Here is a 14,244-nt window from a genome sequence, read left to right on the forward strand (position 1 = left end):
TCGTTCCAGGTTTCAAGTAATAAAAACTATGTTATTTTCTTTATGTGAGGATTTTATAAGCAATGTTGGCTTAGTGGTTTTAATTTGCGGCTCTCATGTCTTGGGGGTAAGTTCGATCTTCGACACTGAACTTTCTCTGTATGTGCGCATATGGGAACGAAAGTATTGTGTGGAATGTGTGTTTGAGGCACAGCAGGTGGTGAACCTGCTATTTGCCTATTAGGTGTAAATTATCACGGAATAGATACAGAAATTTGAAGCTCAGGCCTAAAAGGTTGTATGCGCCATTAGTACGTATATATACTTAGTCCAGCCGTAAATTATGTTACAAATGAAAATGCAGTTTTTTAAATTAAGTAATTTAAGATTATTTAAATTTATACCCTAATACTTATTAAAGTTTTAGCATAAAAACATGTTCAATTAGAAATAGCCACCTTTGTCTTACATGCTTTACTATACATGCTTTGGAATTTATGCACTTTTTCAAGGGAATTTTGCCACTGCTTGCTCTAAAGTTCAAATTCAAAATGATAAAGTGGAAAAATATGCATTTTAAATTTTAACAGAACTTATGGCTAAACTAGTTATTATAATTACATGTACTTAAAATAATTATATATACTTTACATATAACTATCGGAAATTATCAGAATCATTTTAATTAAAAGCATACCGAGTGACCGAGTTTCGCTGGTCTTTTTATGAAATGTTTTACGGAATAAATTTCTCATATATTTATAATTTACAAAATGTGGAATGCATATTCCTATAAAATATTTGTATATCTGACACTGGATAATAGATGAGGATCAAAGGATATGTTTATGTAGGTGTCATAGATATTGTCTGTAAAAATATTTAAATATACAATACGTTCGTACTATTCATTCGTTGTTTTTCAATAAAAGCTTTATGTTAAGAGAAAGAAGAAGAACTACACCTTTTCAGTTAATAAACTTAGTGTAGTGCAATTGTATATGTGCAAGGGTGGTATATTTCGGACACACGAATAGTGTCAAAATATTATTAAAGACCATGACTGCTAATAAACATTATCTAAGTTTAATTTATTCACTAGTATTGTTGAAAACTAAGTCAACATAATATTATTTATTAGCCATATTTTTGTATTGGCTAGATTCACAATTCGTGTTAAGTCGCACTGTCTTTTGTTTTTGATGTCCGAGGTGGGAATTTATTTTTAACCGATAGTAGTAATGTTATTTAAGACTCGGTCGAAACAATAATTGCTAGATCACTGGATGAGGAACATTAAACAACTTTAAGCTAACAGCCCGCATTACCGGGGACGCTCTCGCATTGTACCGGCGAAATTACGTTTATTATATTATATTTCAGCCGTTTCAAGATTTATACCAACATATATTAATACTAAACAAATCGTAATTATCAACCGAACAATACAATACAATCTTAAAGATGCGCTATGATTAAGTCTTTTTATTTCGTCATACCCTCATGCAAATTTATTTTGTGCCATTGAAACTACAAAAGTTGCTCCAACCACAGAGGTATTAAGCCGATGGTAAACGTTGAAGCGTCGTATTTACAGATGTTGATCCTAATGGAATGTCAGTCCGGCCTGTCTAATCTCCGATAGCCAATCTAATCTAGAACCACTCTTGAGATTCAGGATTATCGCTTTTTCGCAATCCCCGGTGTATTGAAATATATTTTATTCTATATATCAGTAGCTGTGTCAAGCGATTTTTTTGAAAACCTGTAGGGTACAGCTTTAAAAAAGTGATTAGAGTCAGTAATTAATTAATTGGGTTCATTTCTTTTAGGAGCATCGTGAGGAACACAACATTTATTTTTATAGAGACTGTATGACGGCGCAAGCCAGAGTTGATCTAGCCTCTGAAGGAGATACAGAAATCTGGTGACAGCATATAGGTTATATTTTTTTTTTTAAGTGCCTGTATGCATAACTGGTTTCTAGTGCTGCAGTGCAGTTTCTACTGCTTCTCTGTGCTGCTACTTGGTGTGTGCAAATTCTCCCAGAGTATAATACAGTCAAGACATATATTCTTCGTATGGATTTTCGTTAACCACGTGTGTGTTTATATTTGATCCTTGTCATTGATTTTGCCGTGTAATTATTCATGAGATTATAACACAATTTGCTACAGAGCGGTATCGTGGGTAATTTCGTTATACATCGTATTTACTTGCAATAACCTTAGGAGATAATTTGTTGGTATAGTTTTAATTGAAAATGATGATAAACCCATTCAATTAAATACATAATCTAATCACCTTTTTTAAAGATTTTTGGTCACATTTATTTTAAAATACTTTTTGGGGATTCAACAACTGAATCGCCGGATGGTGGTTGGATGGTGTTGTAGTTGTTTCCCCGAATTTCAATTAATAATAATAAAAAAACAATCAGTAGAGCTGCAAGAAGAGTGGAGGGCAAGAAGGATTTCAACCTCCTGTGCTAAGGCTAGCCGGTATCCTTGAGATGTTTTTCTTCACCGTTAGCGAATGTTATATGCGCTCATGGCACTAAAGTCCATTGGTGCCCAGCCGGGGATCGAACCAACGACGTCATGGATGAGAGGCGCACGCTGATGCCACTAATCCAACACGGTTCTATAACTTAATAATACCTCAAACTCTGAATAGATAAACAGTAAAAACATGTAATATTCTTTTGAAATAGTTGTTTCTTTAAAGTACAAATATATTTCACTTACCCTACTTACCTTAAAGTCTATATAACGTCTATCTTCGGATGTAGATAAGATTCCATCTACAATCTGAGACTGGCTGAAATTGTGATATGCGGAGAGTGAATTGGTCGCAATTCCATCTTTGTGGCTAATGCAGTATGGATTCCAAATACCAATTGGATCTATTTAATAATATATATATATTAGAGGAAACTAGTAGTTAACTAATTTTAAAATAGTAGAGGAAACTTGTATTAAAATTATATCATAGTTATTAAAAATAGCTTGACTTGACTTATTATTATGACTGACGTTCTTATTATATGACTTATGTATCATTTGCATGTCTATTTTTGTGTGGCTGATTGTTTATTTAGTTATTTATTTATTTGGAAACAAAACAGATACATCTTTACAATAAAAATAAAGTTAAAAATAAAATATAAAATAAACACATTGGATGTATCCACACTAGGTTTCACTAATATGAAACATAATTGTATAGATTTTTATAATTGATCGTTTAAATGTACCAATTTCTTGCAAATAAAATATATATTATTATCACTAGTTTCCTCTACTTTTTTTAAATAAATTTAATTTATAAATATCAGTTTAGCGATGCCTCAAACAACCTTATAGGTTGTCATGTGTAAGTTGGCGTGTGGCAGAAAAAGGTACTAATTTTGACAGTTGTGTTGACAGTTCTAACAGCTTGGTAGCCTCACGTGTGTCGGTGCTAATAATTTGTGTTTTAAAGTGTAAAAATCATTACGAAACATGCCAAAAGTAGTGCGGAGTGCAGCTAGAGAAATTATTCTAGCTGTAAAACGTTTTTGTGAAGAGGAGAAACGTAACAATGGGCCGATTATTCCATTTCAACAAGTGAATGCTCGAACAGCGGCTTTGACAGGTAAAGTATTGCCAGTTAAAAGTGATATTTATATCCCCAAATTTAGGGAAAAATAATAATTGCTTTTGAAAGTAAATGTGATTGATGGATAACTTAAAATATTTTTTGTTTTATTTAAGGTGTTTCTGAAAGAACCGTGAACCGTATAGTTTCAGAGGGAAAAATCATGGAAAGTAATTTTACAGCGAGAACTGAAGTCCCTAATCAAGCAGCTCAAGGACCTTCCACATCCACAGCTTGTGATGACAATTCCACACCAGAGAACACTACTTCCGAGGCTAAGACGATAAAACTAGTCACTCCAGGTAAAAGTAGAAAAAGAAAATTAACTGTTTCTGATTTGGATGACTTTGATCTTTGTGTTATTAGACGCAAAATCCAATCTTATTATTTAAATAATTCCGTCCCTACTCTCAGAAAATTACATTGTGATCTAAAGGTAGACATCAATTTCAAGGGTAGTATAGAATCTCTCAGAAAAATACTACACAAGTTGGGATTTAGTTATAAAAAGAATAAATCCAAAAGGATGGTTCTCATGGAGCGATATGATGTTGTTGCCTGGCGATCAAGATTTTTACGAGAAATAGACAATAATAGAAGGAGTGACAATCCGAGGCCAATCGTTTATTTGGACGAGACTTATTTACACCCTGGCTATAAAGTTAAAAAATGTTGGCAGTCTGAGGAAACTGAAGGTGTCCTTACAGAAGTCTCAGAAGGTCAGAGATGGATCATAGTGAATGCCGGAAGTGAGAAAGGTTTTATCCCCAATAGTCTTTTGTGTTTCAAATCTAAGACCAAAAGTGGAGATTATCACGACGAGATGAATGGAGATAACTTCAGTAAATGGCTACAAGAAAAGCTTATCCCAAACTTAGAGCCCAATTCATTAATAGTGATGGACAATGCGTCATATCACTGTATTAAAATAAATAAACGCGTGACAATGAACAGTAAGAAACAAGAGATGCAAGATTTCATAAAAAAAAAACAATCTTTCATACTTGGAAACCATGAAAAAAGCAGAATTGTATGAAATTATAAAAACAATCAATCAGGAGAATGTCTACTTAATTGATGAAATATTAAAGAAACATGGTCATAAGGCTGTAAGACTTCCGCCTTATCATTGTGACTTTAATGCAATAGAATTCATTTGGAGTTCGTTCAAAAGAATATTTGCAGACACAAATGTTACTGGCCTCTCTGAAAACATGGAACAGAGAATCCATAGTGCATTTTCCAAAATAACTGCTGAAGAATGGCAGAAACACTGTAATCACGTTATAAATGTTGAAAATAATTATCGTATGACAGACAACCGCCTTGAAACAGTAATGGAACCATTTTTAATTGATTTGAATAGCAGCGACTCAGATTCTTCTGACACAGATGACTCTGAAGAATTCATGGAAGGAATAATGCCTCTAACAGACCATAATTACCATAAAAAATAATTTTTTGTTATTAAGTTTTTTATTTACCTTTAATGTAATATCTAAGAATATCCATCAATCCAAACTAAACAAAAAAAGTGGCAACACAGAGGGTTGTAGGAGGCGCCGCCACTGGAACGCCAACTTATACTTGACAGTCTATATGTTATCTTGTTATCAAAGATGCCGACGGTGAAAATTATGACTTATTTCCATTATTCTTGATAATAAGATTATTATAATACGTTTTCCCGTCGCATTCATAGGAATAACGTTGATGTAATTCGCTTTACGCTCTCGTAAAATATGTCGTTCGGTTTTTATAGCGTCTTCTTCCTGATGGTCTAGATAATGTCGCCTTTTATGTCTTGTTGTATTATCTCCCGCGAGGCAAGACAATATTAGGTGGAGGAAAATTTGTCCAAGTTAAGTGCATTGCGAAAATCGTAAACGAAAAGTCTTTAATAATATTTGTTATTTAAAACTTCGGCTTAGAGTGAAGTACTTATTAAATGATCTCAGTTCTGTTTTGTGACAAGAATCATGTGATTTTCTTTTAATATTTATATTGTATTTTCCTTTATCTGTATCAGTAACCAAAAAGGTCGACTTTTTCCAACACGCTTGTTTTTCTGGTAATGTAATGTCTTCGCTTTGATTGGCTTTAACAGCACCACTAGAACTCCATTGGTTACGTTTCCGTCATGAGGTGGATACATATCTGTGTCTGTTTTATTTTTTACACACTGTCCGTTATCAATTCAGGCATATCAGAACCAACATTGGGTTCCATGAGCCTCTTCACAGGATGTAATCCTTGTATTGCGCCACTAACATCGATCCTTTTTAATATTCCTCTACTGCTTCATTTAAGAATAAGTTAAAACAGCTATTAATGTCCTAAGCCTTGTATCTTTTTTCTTTATTATAGCGAGTAGTTTGTTTGCTGTTCTCCTAATTTATAAATTTTGTGCTGTCATCTTTTGTTTTGCTCTGTATTATATTTTTTATCTGTGAAACTTTTTTAAGGATTTGTCCAATGTCTTTATTTAATCTTCTTAACTGTATAGAGATTTATCTGTTTAGTTTCCTTAATCTACAGTAATATTATAAAGAGGAAAAATTCGTTTGTTTGATTGTAATGAATAGGCTCATAAACTACTGGACCGATTTTAAAAATTCTTTCACCATTCGAAAGCTACATTATCCACGAGTAATATTAGACCAGTGCCGAAGCCTTCAAAAATAGTAAAAAACGAAAAAAAATTACAGTAGGATGAAACCGATTAGAAATGCAGGGGAATATGATCAAAATGAAAGGAAAAATAAATTACGGTCGATCCGAGTTCGGGAAGTGGGAGGGGGGTGACTTTTAAGGGGGAAAAATTGTTTATCTTGATTTCCGGCGAAACTACCAGTCCTATGGAAAAAAGTTAAATGGCAAAGTTGTAGGACATAAAAAGATCTACAACTTTGGTATTTACAATTTTTTCACATAACCTCAAAATTTAGGTGAAAAATTCAAAAAACCAAGTTTTTAGTTTTTTATTTATATCTTTTTTAAAAAGTTTTTTTTTCTCCGAAATTTGGTGAAAACTTACCTTATTATGTCCCAAATATACTGTAATTTATTTGATTAAAAATATTTATTTTTTCGCCTCATTTTAACTTAATATCAAAAAATCACCCTAATTTTCAATCGAAAATTCTGACGTCAAAATTACAGCTTTTTTCAAAAAGTTTGGGGGCTTTTTGTTCGTTGAAATATCTACTTTCTGATGGTGTAAAAAAAAATATACATTACTATAGGAAATATTATTAAAAAATGCAAAAAATTGAAAAAACCTCAAATTCGAAAATGTTCTTTTAATTATGTACAATTTTGAGGTATTTATTAAAATTTACACTTTAATTACTCAAAAAACGTAAGATTTCATGCTTCATTGATAAACGAAAAAATTGCAAATTAAAATATACTTCTATAATTAACAAACAAATAAGTTAATAAAGTTAATATTTAATAAGACATATACAGTATTTTGAAAAAGTTGTAGAATCTTCTGTAAATAATATTTGTAGATGCCTATTTATTGCTGTTTTAAGATAATTTATATACCTGAGTGACCTTCGGTGAATTTTGAATTTTTCTTTGAATAAAGTAAATTTCTCACAAATCACTTAGAGTAACTCAGGCTGCAGATGTATTTTTAAAAACGATGTTGTACACTACTCTGTATCTCGAATACTGGCTAACGGTTTTTACAGCTGCTACGAAATAGCAGGTAGCAGTAAGGCCCAGACCCTCCTAGGTCCATCCCCACTTCTCAATGAAATAACTTACACTGGGCTAAAATTCACCGAAGGTCACTCAGGTATATAAATTATCTTAAAACAGCAATAAATAGGCATCTACAAATATTATTTACAGAAGATTCTACAACTTTTTCAAAATATTGTAGATGTCTTATTAAATATTAACTTTATTAACTTATTTGTTTGTTACTTATAGAAGTATATTTTAATTTGCAATTTTTTCGTTTATCAATGAAGCATGAAATCTTACGTTTTTTGAGTAATTAAAGTGTAAATTTTAATAAATACCTCAAAATTGTACATAATTAAAAGAAAATTTTCGAGTTTGAGGTTTTTTCAATTTTTTGCATTTTCTAATAATATTTCCTATAGTAATGTATATTTTTTTTTACACCATCAGAAAGTAGATATTTCAACGAACAAAAATCCCCCAAACTTTTTGAAAAAAGCTGAAATTTTGACGTCAGAATTTTCGATTGAAAATAAGGGTGCTTTTTTGATATTAAGTTAAAATGAGGCGAAAAAATAAATATTTTTAATCAAATAAATTATAGTATATTTGGGACATAATAAGGTAAGTTTTCACCAAATTTCGTAGAAAAAAAAAACTTTTTAAAAAAGATATAAATAAAAAACCAAAAACTTGGTTTTTTGAATTTTTCACCTAAATTTTGAGGTTATGTGAAAAAATTGTAAATACCAAAGTTGTAGATCTTTTTATGACCTACAACTTTGCCATTTAACTTTTTTCCATAGGACTGGTAGTTTCGCCGGAAATCAAGATAAACAATTTTTCCCCCTTAAAAGTCACCCCCCTCCCACTTCCCGAACTCGGATCGACCGTAATTTATTTTTCCTTTCATTTTGATCATATTCCCCTGCATTTCTGATGGGTTTCATCCTACTGTAATTTTTTTTGGTTTCAAAAATTATCGACACTGGTCTATATAGGCTATATTTAATTTTGAACAAAAATAGGGTTCTGTAAGATATTAGGGTTTTACGGACACAAGGTGTAAAAAATCAACCAAAAAAGTTACTTATTCTGCGTACCCTGCCTAAACTATTAAAGATAGAACCATAAAATGTTCTAAGTAATTGTAGATCTTATAAATATCTACAAAAAAGTCCGCGACACACTATACCTATCTATGTCGAGTGAGGCACAATAACCATGAATGATATACATGATAAAATGACGTTTTCCAGGTCAGCTAGTAAAATATATAATTAAAACCCGTGAATACTATATCTCGAATAACTTCGCTGTAATCAAGTCCATTTCAGATGGAGCTGTAGCGTCGGTGTACACGAACGTGACCCACGTGTAGCGTTATGCCCTTTTGAATATATAAAATATACCTTAATATACCTTACCTTATAATATACCTTACCAAGTACGGTATTTTTTCTTTAACAATGATATTTAGTAGGTATTTTAACTGATACAGAAATAGTCTTGATGAAGGCTCTGGAGTTATATACCGCGTATAAAATTTGTTTTGCAATAAGCAAATTGAAATCTTGACCAAACTAAAAAAGGAGGTAATGTCAGCGTAAAAACCATTAATTTTTTTGCCGCGGTGGTGTTAATACGTAGGTGCCGTTAAAACGTCTTTGCTTTCTTCTCTTTCTTCAAACTAAACTACTCTTGCGTCTGTTTGTGTGAAACTCTGAAAAGTTATAATTTTAACATATTTGCAGATAGGATTGTAATAATTATTGGCAAATTTATTTGGTATGTTCTGGGTAGCAATTATCTTGAAAATTCAGGATTATCTTACATATAATATCGAAAACTCGTGTAGGATGGAAAATGCCAGGCCCGCATTTGTAGCTACGCCTACGCGTGTCTAGAATTTTCGTTGAATAATTTGAAAGCAATTTTCTCTTAATTACAAGTAGGCTCAGGTCATTTTTAAACTTTCCCTTTGACATTTTATCCGCTAACATCTCGTTCCTTGCCTGTCTCTAAAGGCGTTCGGCATGGCTTTATATAAAATTTCCCGATGTTTATGCGTTTGAAGAAAAAATGCTGTAGAAATGAAAGATATATTTGTATATTTGATAGAAATTCTGTTAATAAAATATACTTGTAATGTAAAGGTTTTTAGACTAAACGTAGACGTAATCACTAAATAGGAAAATCAAAGCAATCCCTCCAACTCCCCTATAGTGCTTCTCTTTGAAAAATGTGTTAATATAAATATATAGGTTGTTTTTTTAATTTAATTTAATTACTTATTAAATAAGCAACTTTTATATTTAAGAACGACAGATTTTTAGAGTAGCCATTTTGACTGATTGGGAAAAACAATTTTCGTGATTCCTTTGAAATACAAGAAAGAGGTTGTATCGGGCATTCAACAGTTGGATTACTTTGTCTACTGAATTTTACTTCGATTTCGCCTGGCTTTTATTAAATAGAGGTACATACACATATACATTATAATTTTGATTTGAATTTGAATTTCTATTTCTTTTAAAAATAAAAGTAAAGAATTTAAATACCCTTTAAGCTCACTCACGTTTCGAATTAAATCGTTTGTCCTAGCGTAGAACAACGTCTTAGGTTCCAACTCTGCTATTCCCAGGATGTGTAAGTTAGCCAATAAATTTTCTGCTATTGACCACACTTTCGCAAAGATGTCAAAATTTTGTAATAAGCGTGTAATCATTTATATTTTCCTCTTTGCAGTGAGATAGTTCTCGTTTAAAGTTTGTCGGTAATTTATTAATATAAAAATTAAAATAATTATTTGTTTATTTATGTACAATTGTATTTTAATTACCGTTGGTTCGTTCGTTCGGTTAAGTCTGTTGAAATCCACGGCTGGACATAGGCCTCATAGGCCCGGTGCTCATCATCGACATTGGCAACGCCTTTGCCCGTTGGTAGTCCTTTTGAAATAACAATAATGGTCTTATTCGGAAAACTATTGCCAGGGTAAATAAAAATATTTCTATATATATTTTAGTGACATGAGATATTAAATGTTTGTATCCTAATGAATAAGGGATAAAGTACATGAAAAAAATAACTCCCTCAAAGGATCCCTCCTCACCAAGCCCTCATAAGGTTAAGTGAAATAACCTATCTGTTATGTAATCGGATTCAAACAGGCAGGGAATTCACCTGATGTTTAGTGATACCGCCGCCCATGGACACTCACATGGCCAGAAGGCTGGCAAGTGCGTTAGCGGCCTAATTTTTAAAAGTCGGCTAACGGTTTCGCTTTGAAGGGCCCTACGTCGAATTGGTTCGGAAATAATTCATAGGGACATTTATAGGTGGACATATATGTTAGTACATTTAATTAAATCATTATTATTCATCATATCATTGAGATTCTTAAGAAAAAAAAGCGCACCACCACTATGTGGAACCAGCTGCCCACTGAAGTATTTCCGAACCAATTCGACTTAGGGTCCTTCAAGAAAAGAGCGTACCAATTACGCCGATTATTCAAAGGCCGGCAACGTTTGAGCCTTCTGGCACTGCGAGTGTCCATAGGCAGCGGAGTCACTTAGCATCAGATGAGCTTCCTGCCCGTCTGCCTCCTGTAACATAAAAAAAACTAGCCAAGTTAAGAAACTGTTGAACAATACATAAATGTCTATACAGACATTGCTTATAACTAGGATGAACCCCTCATTGTTACCAAGGAAACAGGTTTTTATTGTTACCCTCATAAACCCATTGAGCGAAAGTTTTTGTATAATGAGATTGTACTGAATTCCCAAATCCCAAATGGTTGTACCGGATTATTCTGTACCTATCAGGAGAATAGTTTAGTAACTACATAATAATGATAAAGATATTTGCTCGAAAATAAATTGATATGTCTGTGAATTACATAAACTCCACTAGCTCTAGATGGCTTCTCTAAGGGAAAAATGGGATACCTTGGTGGAGCCTGGAAGGGGGATTCTATTAATGTGGTAATAGCTTCAGATTACATTTATATTATTTAAATGTTTACTGTAATCCGTTAGCTGTTAATGAACGACTCTACGAAATTATTGATGTGTAACAAGGATTTAAAGGGGGGAGTGGGTAAAATAAAGAATTCTTCACAGGGTGGAGAAGAAAATAATATTTTTTATTTTGAGGCCACTCAAGTCTCTTCTGCACTGCCCACTGAAGTAAAAAAGAGCGTACAAACATACACCAAGTCAGCAAACGGTTCGTTAGACCCTGTTAAATAAAAAAATCACTTAACACAAGATTGTTTTTGGGCCTTTATGTTTATACATACATATGAACTATATAAGACAAAAATAATACTGAAAGTTGTGTAAAGTGTTATGGCGATTAATCATAACATTATCTAGATGGTCACGACCGGCTTCATGATAGAATATACTATTGTGCTTTTTTCTCATGGCCTCGCCGAAACCTTCCGCTATTACCTGTATTTTATATATATTTTTAAAACGTTTTAACTAGAATAAATAGTAAAATCATATTCATTACAAATAAATTAAAACTAGCAGATTTGACATCCGGTTGTTGACATCAGTTAACATAAGTGTCAACTGTCATGATGATGAGAGTTGACACTTATCTATGTTTGGTCACGAATTGTTACGTTCCCGTAAAACGTATTGAAAATGTTTCTTAATATAATTACTTGGGGTATTTTATTATGACAACTGACGTCCGCCGAGTTGACAATACAATGTGACAAAAGCAGATCTCTTTCGTCCAAGATAGAATTATGTTCCTAAAATTTAATTTTAATTATTATAAATTTAATCGAACCGCATACGCAATTCTAACTAATGGCTGACTTTGTGTAAGGGTTGGTGTACCGTTGACATATTATCCTGACGAATAGATTTTCAAACTGAAAGGTTGTTCACCGCAGTCTGGGACGATGGAATTACTAAAATTTCTAAATCAAATTTTATTCATGTGAATAAAGCCTTTGAATTTTTTATTGAGATTTAAAAATCTGAAATTAAATTTGTGAATTAATATTTTATAAGACATTTATCTTTAGTTAAATTATAAAGTATTTATTTTATTTCATTAGACACGTTTTCATGGTTTTTATATACATTCGGGGAACTCACATACAAATGTACCAATTTAAATAACAATCCACAAACTATTAAAATATTTAAATATAACCATAACAGTGTTGCTGAAATTCAACGTGAAAAACATTATTACAAATAGATAACAAGTACTTTTGAATGCAAAAAGTTGAAATAGAGGTCGACCTTGTGACCTTGTTTTCCTTTAACGTTTAACTGTAACAACGGAAAAGTGGCACTTTATTCAGTATTTTTATATCGAGAACGCGGGATTTAGCTTTATATATAATATGCTTTTATATTAATTCTTTGTATACATAATAGTAAATTGCTATCCGTTTGTCTCGGTAAAACTTGAGAATAGCTTGACGGATTTGGCTAATTAATTATGAAATTTGTGGGAGTTCAGGAATTGTTAGTTTTGAAAAGGCATATGTAACACTCTAAGAATAATCAAAAACGACAATTTAATTTTCCAATAAAAACTTGATAAAGATGAGATATTGGTTTTTATAATTATTGTTAGTGCTCCATTTGATTTTTTATTATAATAATAATAATAATTTATTCATTGCACGAATATGGTTATCCAAATACATATAAGTTATACGACAAGTTTTGTATTTTTTTGTGTCGAATTCCCTTTATGTGTCAAAATATGTGACAAGCCTACTGTTTGAACCAACTCATATTGAATAACAAAGCGATAATTTAAGTGGTGCCACAGTGGACTATTGAAAGTCTTTTTGACACAAACGAACCCTGAGCTTTCGGTGTTTTGACAAGCGGTAGATTAGAGTTTTTATATTATCTTTTAAATCCGCCCTACTCTCGGAGGATCGTATGTGGTAATAAATAAAACCTAATCTATAGGTAGATATACCAGATAAAAACGGGTCTGAACCGTATTGTAATCTTCGTCTATTGTATTGCAATTGGTAGGTAACTTAATATTTATTTTGTATTCAGTGTATTACTTCCGTAAAATCATATATTATGTTCTTGTCTGTAAAACGACATTCATTGACTGTTGAGCCATGAAGTTCGCCGGGTCGACTGGTAACGAAAATTAATAACAGTTGGGAATATATTTTTTCTCTATTAGATATCTTACTAATAATAAATTAGATATCTTCTCATTTCATAAATTTTGCGAAAGTTTTTTGTGTTTCCATTGAAATATCGACATTCTAAATTCAAAATCTCTGAGGACCTTTGCTCTGTCAATATAATACCGTCTACCGTTTAATGTAATTAATATTTAAAATCTGCACACTCCGCAGTTTCAAACAGCTTGTTCAACAATGGATTTGTTTGAAATTCGCATCTGCCACAGAGGATTTTAAACAAATTTCCCTTGCAAATGAAAATAGTTTTGTTAACGTTCACGGACCGTATGTAATGTAATTTAGATTGCATTTATAAGGCGGGTTACTAAAGCTACTGATGCCCTAAACTATGCTTAAATGGAGATGGGCAGGACATGAAGAATGACTGTGGATGGATAAGGGCAACCCGGTGGAGTGGTTTTATTGAGCAACGATACAGAGGATTAGGTTTACCTCGATTTTACAATAAATAAAAGGTTTTTTATTTTAAAATAGTAAATAATTTTATTGCTAATTTATGATTAAGTTTCTTAGGGTTTACATTGCCATAGTTTTGTCAATGAAACAACTTACACACACGTGTAGTAGGGAATGCCTAAGTTTTCTCTATGTGCCCTGAAATAAAAATATTTATATTCAATATTAAAAACATGTAGAGTTTTTGATGTAAATGTTTATAAACTGTGTCAGTGTAGGCGTAATCATTGTTGAGTTATTATGGTTAA

At 32.1% G+C, this 14,244-nt stretch overlaps 1 protein-coding gene and 1 long non-coding RNA gene across 4 annotated transcripts in view; both read left to right on the forward strand.

The window, feature by feature from the left end:
• The window catches only part of LOC111003770, a 147,833-nt gene that overhangs the window by 51,893 nt on the left and 81,696 nt on the right, over positions 1 to 14,244 (forward strand). The gene's annotated exons all lie outside the window — the stretch shown is intronic.
• On the forward strand, positions 3,555 to 4,591 carry LOC123689635. The gene is made up of 2 exons (XR_006750564.1): positions 3,555 to 3,615; positions 3,735 to 4,591. It is a non-coding gene; the product is annotated as an uncharacterized LOC123689635 (long non-coding RNA).

Source organism: Pieris rapae, chromosome 13, assembly GCF_905147795.1.
Source record: "Pieris rapae chromosome 13, ilPieRapa1.1, whole genome shotgun sequence".
NCBI classification, from domain to species: domain Eukaryota; kingdom Metazoa; phylum Arthropoda; class Insecta; order Lepidoptera; family Pieridae; genus Pieris; species Pieris rapae.